Source organism: Moschus berezovskii, chromosome 4 (assembly GCF_049115385.1).
Source record: "Moschus berezovskii isolate FMDL1 chromosome 4, NW_MosBer_1.0, whole genome shotgun sequence".
Lineage (NCBI taxonomy): Eukaryota > Metazoa > Chordata > Mammalia > Artiodactyla > Moschidae > Moschus > Moschus berezovskii.
Window position 1 is genome coordinate 72,241,191 of NC_142463.1, and position 19,392 is coordinate 72,260,582.

A 19,392-nucleotide genomic window follows, 5' to 3' on the forward strand; every position below is an offset into this window, starting at 1 on the left:
GGGGCGAGAATGCGTTGCCTGTCGCGTGGGCTGCCAGGCTCTCCTACCCACAGCCTCTGACCATCTGAGGGGATGGTGGAGAACTGTCAGCTCCACGGACAAAACACATCAGAATGTTGGAGCCACGCATAACCCTAAAGGGCAAAAGAAAGCTGCCTCTTCATTGAAGGCAGTGTTTCTCCCCACTGGGAGAAATTGGGTTTCCAATTCTTTCTCCCCAGTTGGTTTTCCCCCCATTGTGTATTAGTGCCCCTGGTAGCGTGAGTTGCCCCTATTCTAGAAAACAATGGCAGGTCCAGAGTCACGCAAGGGCTATTCTTGGGGTGCTCAGTCTTAGCCATGTCCCCTTCACTCTACCTCTGCAATACCAACCCCGGTGTAATAATCAGCCCTATTACCTCCAAGCAGCACAGAGCCCCTCCATCCCTCCCTCCTAGAAACCAGCCCAGAGGCCAACCTGGAGAGCTCGTCACCCACTTTATGTGACATAAGTTCTTGTAGACTTTGCATTTGACTTTTCCTTCTCCCTGGGGGATTTTGGGATTGGGTAAAAAAGCTGATGAAGCAAGTTAGTATCTTGTGCTTACTTTCCAAAACTTCATCTGAAATTGCTATAAAATTCATTTTAAAAATTATTTTAAACAAAAACTTTGACAGAAACTGAAGGGGCCTCACCTAGTTCCTAGAGGTAATATATCATTTGGACAGATGTGTGTCTGTGTGCATTGTCCCTTCCCCATAAGCACCTCCTGGGGGAATGCGCAGGTACAGCCTCTAGAAAGGATTGGAATGATTTTGGCACCAACAGCCCTCAGAAACTCTCATGGCTTTTAGACTATTCCCTTGCATTCCCATTGTGTTAGGCACTATTAAAAGTTAGCCTCCAGGGGCTTCCCTGGGGGCTCAATGGTGAAGAATCTGCCTGCCAATGCAGGGACATAGGTTCGATCCCTGATCTGGGAAGATCCCACATGCCTTGAAGCTGTTAAGCCCTCATGCTACAACTATTGAGCCTGTGTTCTAGAGCCCAGGAGCCACAACTACTGAAGCCCCTGTGCCTAAAGCCTGTGCTCTGCAACAAGAAAAGCAACCGCAATGAGAAGCTTATGCACTGCAACTAGAGAAAGCCCACACAGCAACAAAGACCCAGTGTGGCCAAAAATAAGTAAGTACATAAATAAATAAACATTAAAAAAAAAACAGTTAGCCACCAGTGTGGGGTTCTTGGCCTTACAAAATTTATACCCTAGGCTTGTAGAGTTTTCTGAAATGGAAACAGGAGATCTGAGCTTTTAGGGTTTGAGACGGGGGATCTGAGGAAGTGAGCAGTTGTGGCTCCTCCTCACCCCCAGGTTGGAAGCCGTGGTGACTGGGGTCTGTTCTAGACCTGACAGACAGATGAGTGGGTCTGGCCTCTGGGTTCTTTGCTGAGAGACAAAGAGGAAAACCCTCACTCCTGTTTGCAGTCATAGTCAGAGGATTTGTGTTCAGACGGAGGAAAGCCAGAGATCTTCCTAAAGGAGCGCACATCATGGGGCCTGGGGCATGAAGCCAGACCAAGTGGGGAGCACCCTTCCACTCCCCTCTTCTCCAGAGGAGGAGCAGGCCATACAGCTCCCCAGCTTCTCTTCCTTATCTTTTCCTCTTAATCTTCGGCATCTCACTCACTTGTTGAACTAGCTAGTGGTAAGAGTAACTGCATAATTTCCCAGCTGACTTCAGATGGAGGGCAGTAATGTCTTTGTGAGGTAAATGTGCCCAGGCCACCAGGAGAAAGATAGGATTCTGCAGTGTGTGTTTAGTCAGCTGTGGGACAAACAGCTGAACCTCTTTCGTCCTCTCCTTTTCCTTTGACAGGGCCAGGCAATCCCCCACAGGCTGCAGAGGGCAAGGCGGGCATCCTTCAGCGTGAGCTCTTTCTTCCCTGGGTCATTCCTTCAGCAGCCTCCTCGCCACACTGCTTCTCCCACCACCCAGCCTCCCTGCAGACCACTGCCTGGACGTCGGGGCCCACAGCCCTGCTGTCCAGTGTCTCTAAGTGTAATGGGTTGGCTTCCTTTGGGGAACAGACGTTGGGATGGAGATTTACATGCAATTACTGGCGAGTGTGCTTGGGAACGGTACTGCCGGGGAGGGGGAGAAGGCTCACACGTGAGGATGCACCGTCAGCACAGAGACCTCCACGCCCCACCACCAGAGGGCGCTCTGAGGCTGAGTCGGCCCTTCCGTTCCGTTCCGTCGCTCAGTTGTGTCCGACTCTTTGCGACCCCATGGACTGTAGCCTACCAGGCTTCTCCGTCCATGGGATTCTCCAGGCAAGAATACTGGAGTGGGTTACCATTTCCTTCTCCAGGGGATCTTCCCGACCCAGGGATCGAACCCGGGTCTCCCGCATTGGAGGCAGACGCTTTAACCTCTGAGCCAAGAGGTCCTGAATGGAGGCAAAGGGCTGAGAGTTTGTACCTCTGCATCGTCCAGTCTTTGGAGGCAGTTGACCCCGTGGTGAGGGCACAGCCTTGAGCAAAGCAGCTCCCTTTGGGTGAGGGCAGTTTCTGGGGAAGGACCCAGCTCTCCCCACCAGCAGGCAAACTCTCCTGGCAGCGGGAGAATGAGGGCCTTGGTGCTGATGGGAAGTCTGGCTGCACTGCCTGCCAGGGGGCAGAGAAAGAGGAGGAGGAAGCTGGGCCTCCAGTTTCCACTGCTCCAGGTCAACACCCCCAGGAGTTGACCTGACCTGTCAGGAGACAGGGCCAGAGGAGAGAGGAAGGGCTTCCCAGGAGCCGCAGCAGTGGCTGGAAAAGAACACACATTGGCTGAGACTAGCTGGGCAGGCCTGGCCCACAGAAGGTGAACTGGCTGCCATCTTGTGGGAGAGAGTCCAAATGACCTGCCCTAAGCCCAAGTGGGCCTGACACGGCCAAATAATTGGTCTGAGAAAAGCCCCTAACTGGGAGTTCTGCTGCTGCTGCTAAGTCGCTTCAGTCATGTCCAACTCTGTGCGACCCCATAGACAGAAGCCCACCAGGCTCCCCCATCCCTGGGCTTCTGCAGGCAAGAACACTGGAGTGGGTTGCCATTTCCTTCTCCAATGCATGAAAGGGAAAAGGGAAAGTGAAGTCGCTTAGTCGTGTCCGACTCTTAGTGACCCCATGGATTGCAGTCTACCAGGCTCCTCCATCCATGGGATTTTCCAGGCAAGAGTACTGGAGTGGGGTGCCATTGCCTTTTCTGGGGAGTCAATTCTAGGATGGTCTAAATCTATGCCACTCTGCTGGATTCCCAAAGATTACTGCAACAGATAAACAACACTCTGCTTTGAGCATCCTGGTGTATGTCATTTTTAAAGCATGGCAGAGTCATGGGCCCCCAGGAGGAGAATATCTGGGAGATGTTCACATCAAACTTAGGAGCGAAGTCTGCCTATTTTTTCACCTTTCTTACATATGTGTATCTTTTCCCTCCAAACAACTTGAGTTCTCCGAGTCACTTAACAGGTCCAACTTGGTTCTCTGCTATCTTTTTACCCTCGTGGCTCATTGCTGCTGCATGCTAAGTCGCTTCAGTCGTGTCTGACTCTTTGTGACCCTATGGACTGTGGCCTGCCAGGCTCCTTGTCCATAGGATTCTCCAGGCAAGATACTGGAGTGGGTTGCTATGCCCTCCTCCAGGTTATCTTCCTGACCCAGGGGTCGAACCCAGGGCTCTCATGTCTCCTGCATTGGCAGGCGGGGTCTTTACCACTAACACCACCTGCCGCATCTTTATTTTTCCATCTCATCTGAGAGGAGAGAGAGTGTTTGGTGGCTGAGGAGAAGCTGTTGGGGGATAGAATGTGAGAAAAGTCTGGCTCTTTGCCACCTCCAACCCTTCTCCAGGCTGAATGGGGAAGTGGTTGGTGGAGGCAGGTAAACTGTCGAAGGTTCCAGGTCTGCGTGCCCCAGCCAGTGTAACTGCCAGCACCCCATTAGCCCTCTCCCCTACACTCCTATGCAGAACTGGATATAACCCCAGCTTATCACTATCCCCCAGCTAACCTCACAGAATGTGTACTGATGCAAAGACAGCCTGTGAATGGTTAGCCAGACTCTAGAGACACTGTTTCAAGTGTGGCAAGGGTAAAATACTGCCCCAGTGGTCTAGAGGGCCTGTGCCACTAACAAAGAACCATTATGACAACAGGAAGGCGCCGAAAGCCCAGCACAGTGTAAACAGGAAAGATCTCTGTCTCTCTCTCTTCTTCATGAAAGACAGTGAGAATTTAACCCTCTGGTGCTTGGCTAATTTCCATAGCAACACTGGTCAGGGCCATTGCAGGGCCCCCACCCCACCCAGAGCAGCTCTGGGCTGGAAGGCTGCCTGCCCGGCCAGGTCAGGGGTGATGCCTGGACCTGTCACCGGGTGACTTCTGTAGGTTCTGGGAAAGCAGCATGTGGAGCTGGGAGCAATGCAGGAAACGTACGGGATTTTAATTTTTTCTAGCCTACTGCTTTCTCTTCCTTTTTCATTCCAGCTGCATCCATCAAACATTTAAATACTCACATGACATATGTTTATTGAAAACACCAACACTCCCTGGAAAAACCCTGCTCTTCTCTTACATGGCTTCTTCCACTCATAAGGTCCGGCTCCCTCTTCTCCACAGAGATACCCTTTAAGACCCTCCTCTCCCTCAAAGCTGTCACTGCTCATGGCTGCTTGCTGGCTATGATCTTAGCTTCACTTCTCCTTCCCTCTTGCACCGTATTCCCTGCCCTCTCCACCCTACCTCAAGATCCCTCAGGCGTACTCCCTTCTCTCCAGCCTAGTTCAGGCTCCCACCATCCCTTGCTCTTTCCTGTTCTTCCAGCCTCCGTCCTTCCCCCTTCAATCTATTCTCCTGGCTGCAGTGTTCATCCCCAAAGACAAATATGATCTTGTCATTGAATGATCTAAATACATCTATAATAGCTAACATTTATTGAATGTTTGCTGCACGCTAGGCTCTGTTCTAAATGTTCTTTATGCAAAACTTGTCTAAATCTCACAATAAACTGTAAAGTAGGCATTATTTCTCCCATTTCACAGATGCAGAAACTAAGGCTTAGAGAGGTTAAGTAGCCTGCCTAAGGTCACACAGCTAGCAAGTGGTAGAACGAGCTTTGAACCTAGGCAAACAGACTTCAAATACTCCCCTCTCAAGCAATGTACTGAATTATCCAGCTTCTCAGTGACTCTCATCAGCCCTCAGGATAAAGTCCGAACTCCTCAGCAGTCAAGGTCCCTCACTTTAGACGCATCCCTTTTCATGTGCCAACAGGTACACTTTACTTCCCCACCCCTGAGTGATGTGCTGGTAAATGTTTAACAATTGGCTCTCTGGAAAAGAAAACCCTGATATGGAGCACTTCCTGATCTCCATGGTGTAGGCACTCCCACCATGGCCGATTTCAAGCTGTGACTATGACATCACTGTACAAGGAAGAGATGCACTCAGTCAGGAGGAAGGAATGGGCTTCAGGCTCAGACACACAGCAGGCCCTGACCACCTCTATCATCCACCATGACTCCACCCACAAGAAGAGTATACCTTGGACCACACACCACCCATCCACCTGATCACGGACCCAAGGCTCCGGTGTTGATCTGGAAATTGCCAGTGAACTTCCACGTTCCTTTCCTCTTGTTCACCACCTACTTCTGGCTGTCTGAGGGCAGGGTTGAGAACACCAACTAGACCACAAAGGCTGATGACCATCCTTTGGACAGACACCTGTCCCCTGCTTGCCACAGCAGGCTTGACCTACCCCGGCCCCAGCCCTTCACCCAGAATACCCCATCTGCAACAGTTACGTCTTCATCCCTAAGAGGTAATGCATCACTACTGCTCCAGCTGTGCCCTGTCCAGAGACATCCTGGCCTCGCCCCTGCTCAGCCCACCCACATTTCCAGGGCCCCATCTCTTCTCCTTATTTAATGTGATAACGGTGTCCAGATAAGGATGTTGCTGGCCCTCTACTCAGATGACCCACAGGCACTCCTCCTCGGCAGTTCTCATTGATCCTCCTCATCCACAGACCCAGTCTTGGCTCTATAATCCCACCCTCTGTGACTCAGACCCCAGGACCCATCCACAGAACTCTGGGGAAGGTGTCTCCCCAGCTGTGACACATGTGTGAGATCTCCTGTCTAAGCAGGACCTCACCCATCAGCCAAGCAGCCCCTGGGATGGCCATCCCTGCTCAGAGGCTGGAGAACCTTTCTGGCAGGCATGAGCTAGAACGGACATCCTGGAGGATATTCCTAGGGAAAAGGGCTTTAGGTGTTTCCTCCACAGTTCCTAATTAAAGACCAGGTAGTTGGGCTTCCCTGGCAGCTCAGTCGGTAAAGAATCTACCTGCAATGCAGGAGACCTGGGTTCGATCCCTGGGTTGGGAAGATCCCCTGGAAAAGGAAATGGCAACCTGATCCAGTATTCTTGCCTGGGAAATCTTATGGACAAAGGAACCTGGCAGGCTACAGTCCATGGAGTCGCAAAGAGACGGACACGACTTAGTAACTAAACCACCACCACCAGTTTACCCAAGGCCAATCCTTGTTTCCCTTTCATTTGTCCCCAGTGCAAAGTGCGATATCCCACGGGGCACTGGGTGTGGCTTGGGAGTGACATTTTCTTGTTAATTAAATGTTTAATGTGGTATCACTGCATAAATCATATACACCACATAAGAATGCCAGTTTCTACATGTTTATGACTGAAGGTTAGTACTTCCCACTGGGACCACAGTGAACTTCCTCATTCCTGTGATTCTGAATCTTGTGGTACCTAGGGGCACCTCCGTGACTGCCAGTGAACATCTTTAAACACGGTGGCAATTCCCAGAGATCTGTAGGGCAGCAGGTCAAACATAAAGAAAGTTTACTCAGGGGAGGTTCTAGTTTCAGGCTGGGCCATCAAACAGCACTGGTGACCCCTCCCAGTTGAGTCAGTGAATTGAAAGCACTTCAGAAAAGTGAAGATTTGGGACAAATATATTAGGTGGCACTAAGTGTGTGTGAGTGTTTAGAAGGGTGACTGCCTTGGGCAGTTTCAGAGATGGTGCTAATGATGACCCGGCTGCCAGATGCCTTTCCAACGAAACCCAGAGATGAGAGTGCCCAGGAGGTGGGCAGCCAGAACTCTCCAAAGATTTATCTGCCCAGATGAATTTTCTTTATGACTATAGGACTGCTGGTCACTCCTGCTGCTTGGGCCACTGAGCTCTGTCTAGAGAAAGCCCTGACTTCTGGGGACACCCAGTCTGAGGCTGAGCATGCCTGCCTGCCCACACTTCCCTCCTGTCCCCTCTCTCCTCCGTTGAGCCCTCTTCAAGTTGTTTAAATGACTGCAAGGGCTCCTCCATTTTGAGGGTATCAGCCATAATCTAACTGTGATAAATGGATTGTGCTGGCTCTTTCTAAGTCTCTGTTGGAGGTTTCCAGGGAATTTCTCTAGTGCTTATCTGATCAACTGGGGGCAATTCACTAAGCTCCTAAGTAATGGAATCTGATCTGAGCTTCAAGACATTGAAACAAAGACACGTAGACAAAGATGGCCGAGATAAAGATTCCTAGTACCACAAAGGCTATGAGAAAAAGAAAGATCTTAGTACAGACGTATAGCCACAGGGGTAGGGGAAGGCAGGGACTTCAGTCCTAAATGGCAAATGTGCCACAGTGTGCCTCCTTTTCTAACTAGCTGGCACATCATTGTTTTAGAAGCAGTCAACTGATTTTGAATCTGGTACAAGATTACCAAGAGCTATCAAGTTAAGAAAAATCCACACAGTGCCTACCCACATGGGATGGAAACGGCAGAAGAAAACAAGACAGTGAGAAAGAATTTTTGCTGTGTAAGAGTTTAGGCTTAGATCTCCCTGGTGGTCCAGTGGTACAGAATCTGCCTGCCAATGCAGGAGACACGGGTTCTATCCTTGGTCTGAGATGATTCCACATGCTGCAGGGCAATTAAGCCTGTGTAACACAACTACTGAGTCCGTGCTCTGGAGGCTGAGAATTGCAGCTACTGAACCCTAGAGCCGCTGCTTCACAAGAGAAGCCCGAACACCACAACTAGAGAGTAGTCTCCACGTGCTGCAACTAGAGAAAGCCCGTGTGCAGCAATGAAGAACCAGCACAGCCAAAAATAATTTAAAAAGAGTTTAGACTTTTTGAGGTTTGAACCATATAAATATATTACTCCTCGATAAAATAAAATGGAAAAAAATCATACAAAGTTCAGTTCAGTTCAGTCGCTCAGTCGTGTCCAACTCTCTGCAACCCCATGAATCACAGCACGCCAGGCCTCCCTGTCCATCACCAGCTCCCGGAGTTCACTTTTGAAAAAATAAATATAACATCCAATACAACACTTAACTAGGCAGCTCTTCTGAAATTAGAGGTTGTAAAAGTACATATTTAAGCTCCAAGCCCCTTCATTTGTGCTCTGCCTTAGTCTAGGGACAGGGACACTGTGGGACTGGGACAGGCTGAGGTCATGTGTGACCATCAACACGACAGGTGGGAATAGGTGGTGAGCAGGTGGCTGCCTGCAAGGCTGCAGCGTCAGAGTCAGTGCCAAGGCAGCGATTAGTGACCCTATTTGCAGCAGATAGAAGGGTATCTGAAGCAGCCAAGTGTCCAGGTGGGAGCCCCTGCCCAAAAGGTGAGTGAGGCTGGAAGGATGGGAGCAGCCACAAAAAGAGATGTGCAGATAGGAGGAAACAGAGAGGGGAATCTGTGCCAAAGCATGAGACAAATCAAGAAAGACGATCGCACCCTGGTGGGTTTCAGCTGAAAAGTGTGGTGTAGGAACCTCCACAGCCCATAGGAATAAACCAGCAAGTCGGAGAGGCACCGGCCACGCAGACTGAGCTGGAAGACATCTAGGGGAGAAGCCAGGACAAACCCCATTGCCCAGGGAAAGAGGAGGATGTGCCAAAGGCTGGTAAATGGAGAGGTTAAAATAGAGCTGAAAGTGAGATCTGGACACCCAGAGGGCGGTTGCATAAACAAAGCAAGGGGTGACTGTGCAGAGGAGAAAGGTTTACCCTGGATAGTCAGCATCAGTCAGAGTTTTAATTTCAGCCGCAGCCATCCCAGAACCCCTGTGGGGAGGCAGCTCAGAGGAAGGCTGGAAGGGCTCTTCTGGGGCCTCTCCTTTCATGGGGATAAGGTATTTGGCAGCCTCCAGAACAGGGCCCTGCCTGGGAGACAAGCCGCTTTCCCTTGAGTCATAAAATCCCTCCTCTGGGCCTCCAGGGGCACCAATTTTGCAGTATGTCGCCCAAAGGGACCAAGTAATTACGGGTGAAAACCATCCCTTTTAGCCCAAAGCTATTGCCTCTCCCCTTGCTCAAGGACAGCAGGCTGCAAGACCTGAGCTCTGCGTGTCACCACACTGGTCCCCAGGGGCCTTTGAGCGCTGCTCAGACAGGCCCTGGAGTGTCCAGGGCTCTGTGGGGGTAAGATCAGCACACACACTTCCAAGACAAGCAAAGAGATCTAGCTCTATAATTTCCTGACACCAAGGGAGGAGACAGAAGGAGCGCAGACCGGATAACTTCCCCAAAAGCCCAGCTGGCAAGCACACCCACACTGTGAGGTTGCAACTCCCTGAACTAATTAAAAGGCAGAGCAATGAGAATGTCTGAATTGCTGTATAAGCATCTCTTGGGGAAAATATGTTTATGGTATTGCATACCCAGGGATCCCCCTTCACATCCCAGAGCCAAGTCAGACACAGGTGACTACAGTTTAGAGCTGAATGTGTGTGTTTGGTGGAGTAGGAAATGGCAACCCACCCCAGTATTCTTGCCTGGAGAATCCCATAGATAGCAGAGTCTGGTGGGCTACAGTCTAAGCCGTTGCAAAGAGTTGGACACAACTGAGCAACTGAGCATGTGTGTAGGGATGTGTGAGCATGTGTGTGATGGCTGGGTAAGAACTCAGGCACAGAGAATTATACTGTGTGATGGAGACAGCCAAGGCAGGCTACCATCTTCCTTCTGATTCCCCTCAAGGACAGAGAAATAGGTAAAGCTCTTAAGTAGCACCATAGAGGAATTTATGTGGCCATTGATTGGGGGACCCTCCATCATATAAGGAGACATGGCAGTATCTCAATCTCTGGGAGGTATTTTTCTAAGTTTAACCACTTTTTGTTTGAGTTTAACCCTACTAGCAGCCAGAATGGGCCAAATCAATGTTAAGAGTTTTTTTTTTTTTCTGCTTTCTGAATCTATGAAAAGAAAAATTATTTCCATTTTTTCCCTTGTAACGACACTTAATCAGGTTTGGAAAATTCCCCTGGTGCCGAAAGTCTGAAGTACTTTCATATCTGTGGACTGGGCATCCCAGAGGGAGCCCAGTCAGCAGCGTCCCTTCAGGAGCTCTGTCCACCTCAAGGTTCACTGGGAGTTATTTGATGAGGATATCAAGAACATAGCTGAGCTACAAGATGCCAGATTAAACTCTGACATCCAAAAAGAGAACAGGGGCAGCATGCCCCATCTCTTTCCTGGAGAGGCCTCTGGTGGGGCTTGGGCTTTATCCTGGAACAGTGATGGATTGCACTATCCAGGCTAACGAGAAAGAAAGAAGACAGACTTTTGAGCAACATGCTGGGAGGTGTCTTAACTGTCCCTTGGCCCAGATTCTACTCGGAACCAACCCCAAGACTTTGGCAAAAGAAGATTATAAATTGAAACAGCAAGAGAGCCCTTTGAAGCATCTCAAGAGTTGTGACCTTGGTGGGGGAGAGCCTACCCCATCCCAGGTGGGCACCATGAAGGAGGTCAGCATCAGCACGGGCAGAGGCAGTGATGGTCGATGCAGGCCACCTGCAAAGGAAAGTGTGGCTCTGATCCCAGCCTCAGGAAGACTTGAATTGTCACTAAAAACTGTATGAGGCCCCTGGGACTCTGTCAGGTGAAAGCTGGGCTGTGCCTTCAGTGGGGCTGGAGTTTCAAGTCCACTGAAACTCAATGGGGTGGGAGTTCAGAGTGTAAGATATTTTTGTTCCCACTATGTTGCCCCTTTCTGACTGTGTTCCTCAGACAGGCAACAGGTGGGGGGGTATTTTATACTTGGATGGTATGTAAACTGACAACATCCCTGTGAACACAGCAGAAGAAATGAATAACCTGTCTTTGGAAAAAAGAAACTAATAATTCAAAGGTTATCGATAATTTATCCAAACTCCATTTTGTGGGTGGACTATCCATAAGCAGGTGACCGTTGGGAAGGGAGGCTGTGGGTGTAAAGGCCACCACACCCTCATTTTTCTAGATAATTAACAAATTGTTTCAGGACCACAGACAGCAGCAGATGAGCTCCAGCTAGGTGCTCAGCCTACCCCACCCCAATCTGGCTCTTCTTTGCCAATGGTTGTCATCTCTGGTCCTTTACACCTCACTCAGGCTCTCAGCAGAAGCTCTGAGGACCTTCTGAGGATGTGCAGAGAATGGCTTAAGACCACTACCTTGTACCTTTAGCACCAAAATGAGAAATCAGATGTCTTTATTGCCAAGTCCTGTCCTCATCCAGTACTAATAACATTAGGTAAAGGAGCATGTCAAGGCTGTATATTATCACCTTACTTATTTAACTTATACACAGAGTACATCAAGAGAAACGCTGGGTTGGAAGAAGCACAAGATGGAATCAAGATTGCCGGGAGAAATATCAATAATCTCAGATATGCAGATAACACCACCCTTATGGCAGAAAGTGAAGAGGAACTAAAGAGCCTCTTGATGAAAGTGGAAGAGGAGAGTGAAAAAGTTGGCTAAAAGCTCAACATTCAGAAAACTAAGATCATGGCATCTGGTTCCATCACTTTATGGGAAATAGATGGGGAAACAGTGGCAAACTCTATTTTTTTGGGCTCCAAAATCACTGCAGATGGTGATTGCAGCCATGAAATCAAAAGATGCTTACTCCTTGGAAGGGAAGTTATGACCAAACTAGATAGCATATTAAAAAGCAGAGACATTACTTTGCCAACAAAGGTCCATCTAGTCAAGGCTATGGTTTTTCCAGTGGTCAGGTATGGATGTGAGAGTTGGACTGTGAGGAAAGCTGAGCACTGAAGAATTGATGCTTTTGAAGTGTGGTGCTGGAGAAGACTCTTGAGAGTCCCTTGGACTGCAAGGAGATCCAACCAGTCCATCCTAAAGGAGGCCAGTCCTGGGTGTTCATTGGAAGAGCTAATGCTGAGGCTGACTCAATACTTTGGCCACCTCATGTGAAGAGCTGACTCATTGGAAAAGACCCTGATGCTGGGAGGGATTGGGGGCAGGAGGAGAAGGGGACGACAGAGGATGAGATGGTGGATGGCATCACCAACTCAATGGACATGAGTTTGAATGAACTCCAGGAGTTGGTGATGGACAGGGAGGCCTGGTGTGCTGCGATTCATGCGGTCACAAAGAGTCGGACACGACTGAGTGACTGAACTGAACTGAATGCTTATTACATACTTAATATATCCATGTTCTGTATCCTCATTTTATCCTTACAACTCTATAAGGTATCACAGAAAGAGGAAGTGATCTGTCTGAGGTCACAAAGCCAATCTGGTTCTTGAGCCCCTCTCTATCGCCACTCTGCCATGATTGTGTTCTTAAACTTCAGATGCAGGATGAAGGCAAAATGGTAAGAAACATCAAACTTCATAGGCCAGCTTGGCCTGTTAAGTCATCAGGGACCTGGAAAAGCCATCTGCTGTAATGCTTTGGACTTGGGAGTTCTGTTTCCTATTAAGATTCTGTCTCTTAGTATCCTGCAAAAACTGGGGCAGGTTATATAACTTCTCTGTGCAGCTATTTCCTTCCCCAGTGGAACAACTAAGTGGACCTGGCATCATGGGTGGATTTGGAATAAGTTAAAATACACCAAAGCTGTTAAGGAAGAGAAGTCAGGAATTAGAATGTCTGTTCAGTTTTGTAAAGTGTGTGGTCTTCTGGCCTAGATGAGAGAACTGCTGACTTTTAGAACTTTCAGTGCTTGCAGATCTTAGAGCCTATGTTCACTATTATTAGGGTGAATGCTTCACCCAACACAAGTATCCTTCTAGCTACACTCCTGAGACAGTGTTGGGGCCCTTCAGAGCCAGGAGGCTCTTTAAGTCACCAAGAAGCCATCTCTTGTCTGCAGAGCATCCTTCCTCCACCAAATGTACCCAAACATAGCACGTCATAGCAGTCTCCGCTGCCGCCGCTTACATTATGCCATATCCGCCTTGCTCCCACCAGAATCTAACCCTGCCCCCTGGAGAGGCTTGAGTAAAGCAAATCCCACTGCCCAAGGCAGTCCTAGCACGAAGGTGAGCTCTGATGCTCTCTTTTCCATTCTAAACCATTCCAGCTTCTTCAGCTGACATCCAACCTCATTTATAACACCCTCACCATCCTTATTACTCTTCTCTGAGTACACTTGGTTTGTCAATTGTTCCCCCAACTTCCGTTGATTCTCTGAATATTTCCTGAGTGCCTTCCGTAAGGCACTCAGCAGATGCTGAGAATACATAGAAAAATCGTAGTCTCTGTCTTGAGGAGCTCACAGTCTTGGGATAGGAGGGTGGAGTACTCTTAAGGAGTTGCAATATAGTGTGGGAAGTGCTATGGCAGGGGCAAACCCAGCGGCCTTTGAAAGCCCAGAGGCTGGGGAAGCTGACAGGCGGAGAGGTAGGTGTGTGTGTGTGTGTGTTAGAAACTGCACTCTAGGGGGGTGGAAAGAGAGAAGAGACCAGTTCTGGGAACTGCTTGTGGTTTGGAGCCACAAGACTCAGGGTTGAGGGCTGAGGATTGTGGGTCAGTGGGGGATAAGAGATAGGCTTGAGATCAACAGGGGTCAAATCATGAAGGCCATGGTATGAGACTATCCTGAGGGCAATAGGGAGCTCCTGAAGGTTTGTAAGCAGGAGGGTAACACAATCGAATTTAGTTTTTAAGAACAATCCCTCTGATTTCTAAGTTGGAGAGTGTATTGGAGGTAGATGTGAAACTGCAGGCAGGTGGTGTCATTGCCAGGTCAGAACAGAGCACAGCAGAACTCTGACCTCTGACCTTATTCTGGAAGCTGAGTTTTTACGGAGGCTGCCTGCAAATGTGAACTATATTGGTAGCCACAACTCACTCCTGTTTCATGTTCAGGGGTACTAAACCTTTTCAAAAAGAACAGCAATGTTAGCTTTTTCCCAGCATCTATCTTTGCAGCCAACTTTCAAAAATTTAATCTCATCAGTTCAGCCCCTCCTTTAGGATTATTGAAATCTTTGTGCATCTTAATTCAACCCCTTCATCTTTATTTAAGGGGAAATACTAAAGGACTTGCCAAAGGGCACGTGGGGTAATTAGTGGTGGAAGCAATGCTGGACCCCAGTTTCCTGACTCCCAAACCAGGCACCCTGTTATTCCACCTCTCTAGGAAATTGATCTGTTTAGAGAAACTAGAATCCAGATTGACTAGCAGTCACTTACATGAAAGAACAGGTCTTAACTTTCAGGCCCCAAAGGCGGGAAGGGGAGACCCTATACCCCTTTCCAGTATTTCCTCTTGTTGACTAAAATAATCCCTGAGTGAGAATCTACATTCTACAGGGATGGCATTACAGGTCTTCAGACAGCTGAAAGTCACAGTTGTTCAAACCCAATCATCCACACACTTGACAATGTCAAAAAGCTTGAAAGAATTTCACAGAGTGAAAAAAATCTTACAAGCTAATGAATGCTTAACAAACGCTTCTCTATGGAACTAAACTAGTTCAGATTGTAAAAGCTGTTCAGGGAGACTGGACAGGTGATGGGCAATGGGACACCCTCTGTGGGGGAGAAGGGGAGGGAGCCAGCATACAGAAAGCTTCCCTGGATGAATTCCTAGAGAATCAGGGTCCGTCTCAATTAGGACCTAACCCCTTGGTCTCTGACAGATTTCTTACTGGAGCCCATGAGACCTGGAGACTGGTTTTCCTGGGTCCTGTGTATTAAGTCTCTGATGTTCAGTCCTGGGAACCTGCACAGACTATGTGCAGAGCCCTGTGCCCAGGTTATTCTGAGACCAGCACATCCTAGGTTGGTCCATTCCTCCTACCCAGCAGCACACCATCATTAGCTCTCTTCCTCTCTGTTAACTTTGCCTGGATGTTAATGCTTTGCTGCTGCTTTTTAAAAGCAGAACTGACCTCTACTTCTAACCAGCTCATCCTGCATCTCCTCTGAGAACTCAAAGGCCCTCCACCCTTTCCCCAGACTCAACCCTTTCCCCACAATCTCATCCCTCACTTGAATCCACACCTCAAGTTCCACTAGAGCAATGCTTTCCCAGTTTCCCCTGTTGTGAAGCCAAATGCCATTATGGAAACTTCAGACTTGTCAGATGAGCAAGCACTTTACTGATCCCTTCCCAACAAACATATGCTTATCTTTGAATAACTGTAGATCAGCCAGATTTCACCAAGGTAGTTAAGAGCAATGAGGAACAATTCCAAAATTGGAATTGTTCAATTCCACTCTTCAGGGAGAGATTGTAAACAAATCTTTTATCTTCTTTTCACGTGACAGACACCGTAAGTATTTTCTTTAAAGAGGAGAAACAAATCAAGTCATAGCATTTTGCTCTGAGCCCTGATCTTATTGTCCAAGCTAGAAAGGAAGCCCCACAGTCTGGACTGAGATGTTGACCATATCCCCAACCCTTTCTCTGTGGTCAACAAAACCCTCTTCAGTAAAGCCTCGGCCTGAACTTATCCAGTTTGAGATGAGAAGCAAGAGCTCCATTAAAGCCATCAACTGGAGAAGGCTTTGTTAAAAGAGCATTTTCTATAGCGTTCTCTCTGGTTTCTCACACATCTTCAGTGACACCTGAAAAGCTTTGTTGACGTGAAGTGTATTTGTCTGTGTCCGGGTTACTCAAATTGCCTCTCTTTTCTGCCAGGAAATTCCGATTTCTGGCAAGTGATGCCCACATGAAAAGAAAAGGCTTGCTGACACAGAGGACTTCCAGAGGATTAAACACAAGCCACAGTTGTTCTTTTTTTAAAAAGAATGAACTAAAATAAAAGCTTACTCTGCTCACCCCACAAAATGCCGTTTTCAGCGAGGACATTTAGCACTGACTGCTCTTGGTTTCAGAGACATTGTCTACATTAGCATTTAGTGCCTTAACTTTAAACACACCACCAACTGAACCACTGCTGCGTCCAAGTGAGTCTAATATGCCTCCAAAGCCAGCGCACTTACCTAATGACACGATGCCGAGGCTTCACCTCTCCTGGGCTGGGGTTCAAACATGAGGGGACTCAGGGGGCATCCGCTTTCAACCACAGAGCTGGGCGTGCTGGCGTCTTCCCTTCTAGGGAACCAGGCACACTCCTGAACACCCAGCTGCTGGGAAATCACAAGGTGATACGGTCAGGTCTGGAAGGTTTGCCGAGAGATTGCTTCATACCACAGGGTGCTTCCTGCCCCCAGCTAAAAGAATGAAGGAGGGGTTTCCTTCAGAAATGCAGATTTTCAACAAAATTCCTTTTCTCTGTGTGTACAAGATGGTGCATTGCAACATTATCTGGAAGAGGAAATAACTGGGAAAAAATGCTGCCAACTGGGGACTGAAATAAATGATGAGATTTTCATGTAGTGCAATAAAAACAAAAGAGAGATTCTGTATTTGCTGCTAAGGTCTCTAATGTATACTGCAAGGTGAAAAAAAAAAAACAAAACCCAGCAGACAGTACTTGCAGTAAGGTCCAATAGCATTTATTTTTGTATATGCTTAGAAAAAATGCGTAGAGCGATTCACAAGAAACTTGGAATGGTGGAGACCCTGGGAGTAGAACTGGAGCAGGAGGAGTGATCTGACTTTTGGCTCATTTTAGATTTTCTTTTTTACTTTGTGTATGCACTTAGTACTTTTACAATAAAAGAATTTTTTAAAATTCCTTCCTTGCCAAAAGGTACTTTTGTCAGCTACACAGGAGCTTCCAAAAAACAAAACTTCTCCATCATCAATCAAGCTGCAATGGATGCTTTTGAAAAGAGAAACTCAGTATCCTAGAAAAGTATACTGAACAGCAAATCCCAGTGAGTTTGGGGAAAGGAGGTGGTGGCTCAGTCACTCAGCCGACTCTTTGCAACCCCATGGACTGTAGCCCACCAGCCTCCTCTGTCTGTGGAATTTTCCAGGCAAGAATACTGGAGTGGGTTGCCATTTCCTTCTCCAGGGGATCTTCCCGACCCAGGAATCGAACCCGAGTCTCCTGCTTGGCAGGCAGATTCTTTACCACTGAACCACCTGGGAGGCCAATAGATATATAAATAGCAGTAAAATAATGCTAGCAAGTGGAAAGAGATGAAAGAGGAACAAATCAGTACATAAGGTCACTTTATGAGGAGAGAGAGATTACTTCCAGTTAGGGAGAAATCAGGGAAATTGACAGAGCAGGGGAGGTAGCATTTAAGCCAGAGTCTAAGTAAAAAATGAAAAATGTTAATGAGATATAAATTCATCTGAATTTGAAATCAGATTCCCAATATATACAATAATTTCAAGTTTTAGGAAGATGTGAGGCAGAAGTTTTTTGGATATTCATTGAACTAAAAGATGAGTAAAAATAGTTGAAAGCCTGAACATACACATTCTGCAAAAATGTATAAAAGATGTATAACTTAACTTCATCCTATAATAGTCTAAATTCTTTACAAAAATACTCCTTCAGTTCAGTTCAGTCACTCAGTCGTGTCCGACTCTTTGCGACCCCATGAATCACAGCACGCCAGGCCTCCCTGTCCATCACCAACTCCCAGAGTTCACTCAAATTCATGTCCATCGAGTCGGTGATGCCATCCAGCCATCTCATTCTCTGTGGTCCCCATCTCCTCCCACCCCCAATCCTTCCTAGCATCAGACTCTTTTCCAGTGAGTCAACTCGTCGCATGAGGTGGCCAAAGTATTGCAGTTTCAGCTTTAGCATTAGTCCTTCCAATGAACACCCAGGACTGATCTCCTTTAGAATGGACTGGTTGGATATCCTTGCAGTCCAAGGGACTCTCAAGAGTCTTCTCCAGCACCACAGTTCAAAAGCATCGATTCTTCGGTGATCAGCTTTCTTCACAGTCCAACTCTCACATCCATACATGACCACGGGAAAAACCATAGCCTTGACCAGACGGACCTTTAGGACTTGTCAAATGGTGATATTCCTTAATTATTGGCTGGAATACTTCTATAAAAAGAAACATCTCCTTGACTACTATTTGATATTCAGTTCATATGGCAAAAGTAGGTAACAGGTTTACTTGCCTATATTCAGAACGGTAAGTTGGTTTCCCAGTATCATCCAATGGTGGTTTGGGGTTGGTAGTTTTTTAGCGTCATTATGAATATTAGGAATTTTGAACATGATTCACATGTTTTAATTATTTTCAGTTTTCATGTTTAAATTGTCCCATATGTGGTTAGTTAGAGCCTTGACAGGTTGGCTCTGAGTCCTTTTGGCATGACTCCAGGAATTTCAGGTATGTTGTGATGTTCCAGGTTGATCACATACATTGCCTGCCTCAGACCAGAACCATCCATCTCCTCAAGAAGTCCTACTTCCCTTTAGTGGGAAATAGTATTAAGGGACTAAACTGGCACTAAGGGCACACATTCCATGTGTCCTTTTTTCTAGGCCTTTTCAGTGGACAGAACTAGGAAACAGACTTTCAAAATAAGAAAATGTATCAATAGTTCATACTAATATTTTCTGCTCAAATTTAAGACTATAAAATGTTTGCTGCTGCTGCTGCTGCTAAGTCAATTCAGCTGTGTCCGACTCTGTGCGACCCCATAGACGGCAGCCCACCAGGCTCTCCCTTCCCTGGGATTCTCCAGGCAAGAACACTGGAGTGGGTTGCCATTTCCTTCTCCAATGTGTGAAAGTGAAAAGTGAAAGTGAAGTCGCTCAGTTGTGTCCGACCCTTAGTGACCCCACGGACTGCAGCCTACCAAGCTCCTCCATCCATGAAATGTTTACTACATTATTAAATTCTGTGTTTGCATCTCTGTGTCTTCTGGTAAAATTCTTGGTTTCTATTAACATAATTACTTATTTACTTACTTTATATGTAGCTAATAATTTCAGAATAATAATACCAATGTTATTACTAACATTTTACTCTGTTAAAAATCTCTTGAGGGGCTTCCGTAGTGGTTTAGTGGTAAAGAATTCACCTGTCAATGCAGGGGACATGGGTTCAATCCCTGCTCCAGGAAGATCTTACATCCCTTAGAGCAAATAAGCCCATGCGCCACAACTACACAGCTCCTGAAGCCCTCACATTCTAGAGCCTATGCTCCATGACAAGAGAAGCCACCACAATGAGAAGTCCTTTTACC

The 19,392-nt window shown here is 47.4% G+C and overlaps 1 protein-coding gene across 1 annotated transcript in view; it reads right to left on the minus strand.

The window, feature by feature from the left end:
- The window catches only part of BCAR3 (BCAR3 adaptor protein, NSP family member), a 235,242-nt gene extending 218,863 nt beyond the window's left edge, over positions 1–16,379 (minus strand). Inside the window, exon 1 of the mRNA XM_055402228.2 lies at positions 16,257–16,379. The gene's annotated coding sequence lies outside the window, so the exon portion shown is untranslated. The remainder of the gene's footprint in view (positions 1–16,256) is intronic.
- Positions 16,380–19,392: the final 3,013 nt, after the last annotated feature.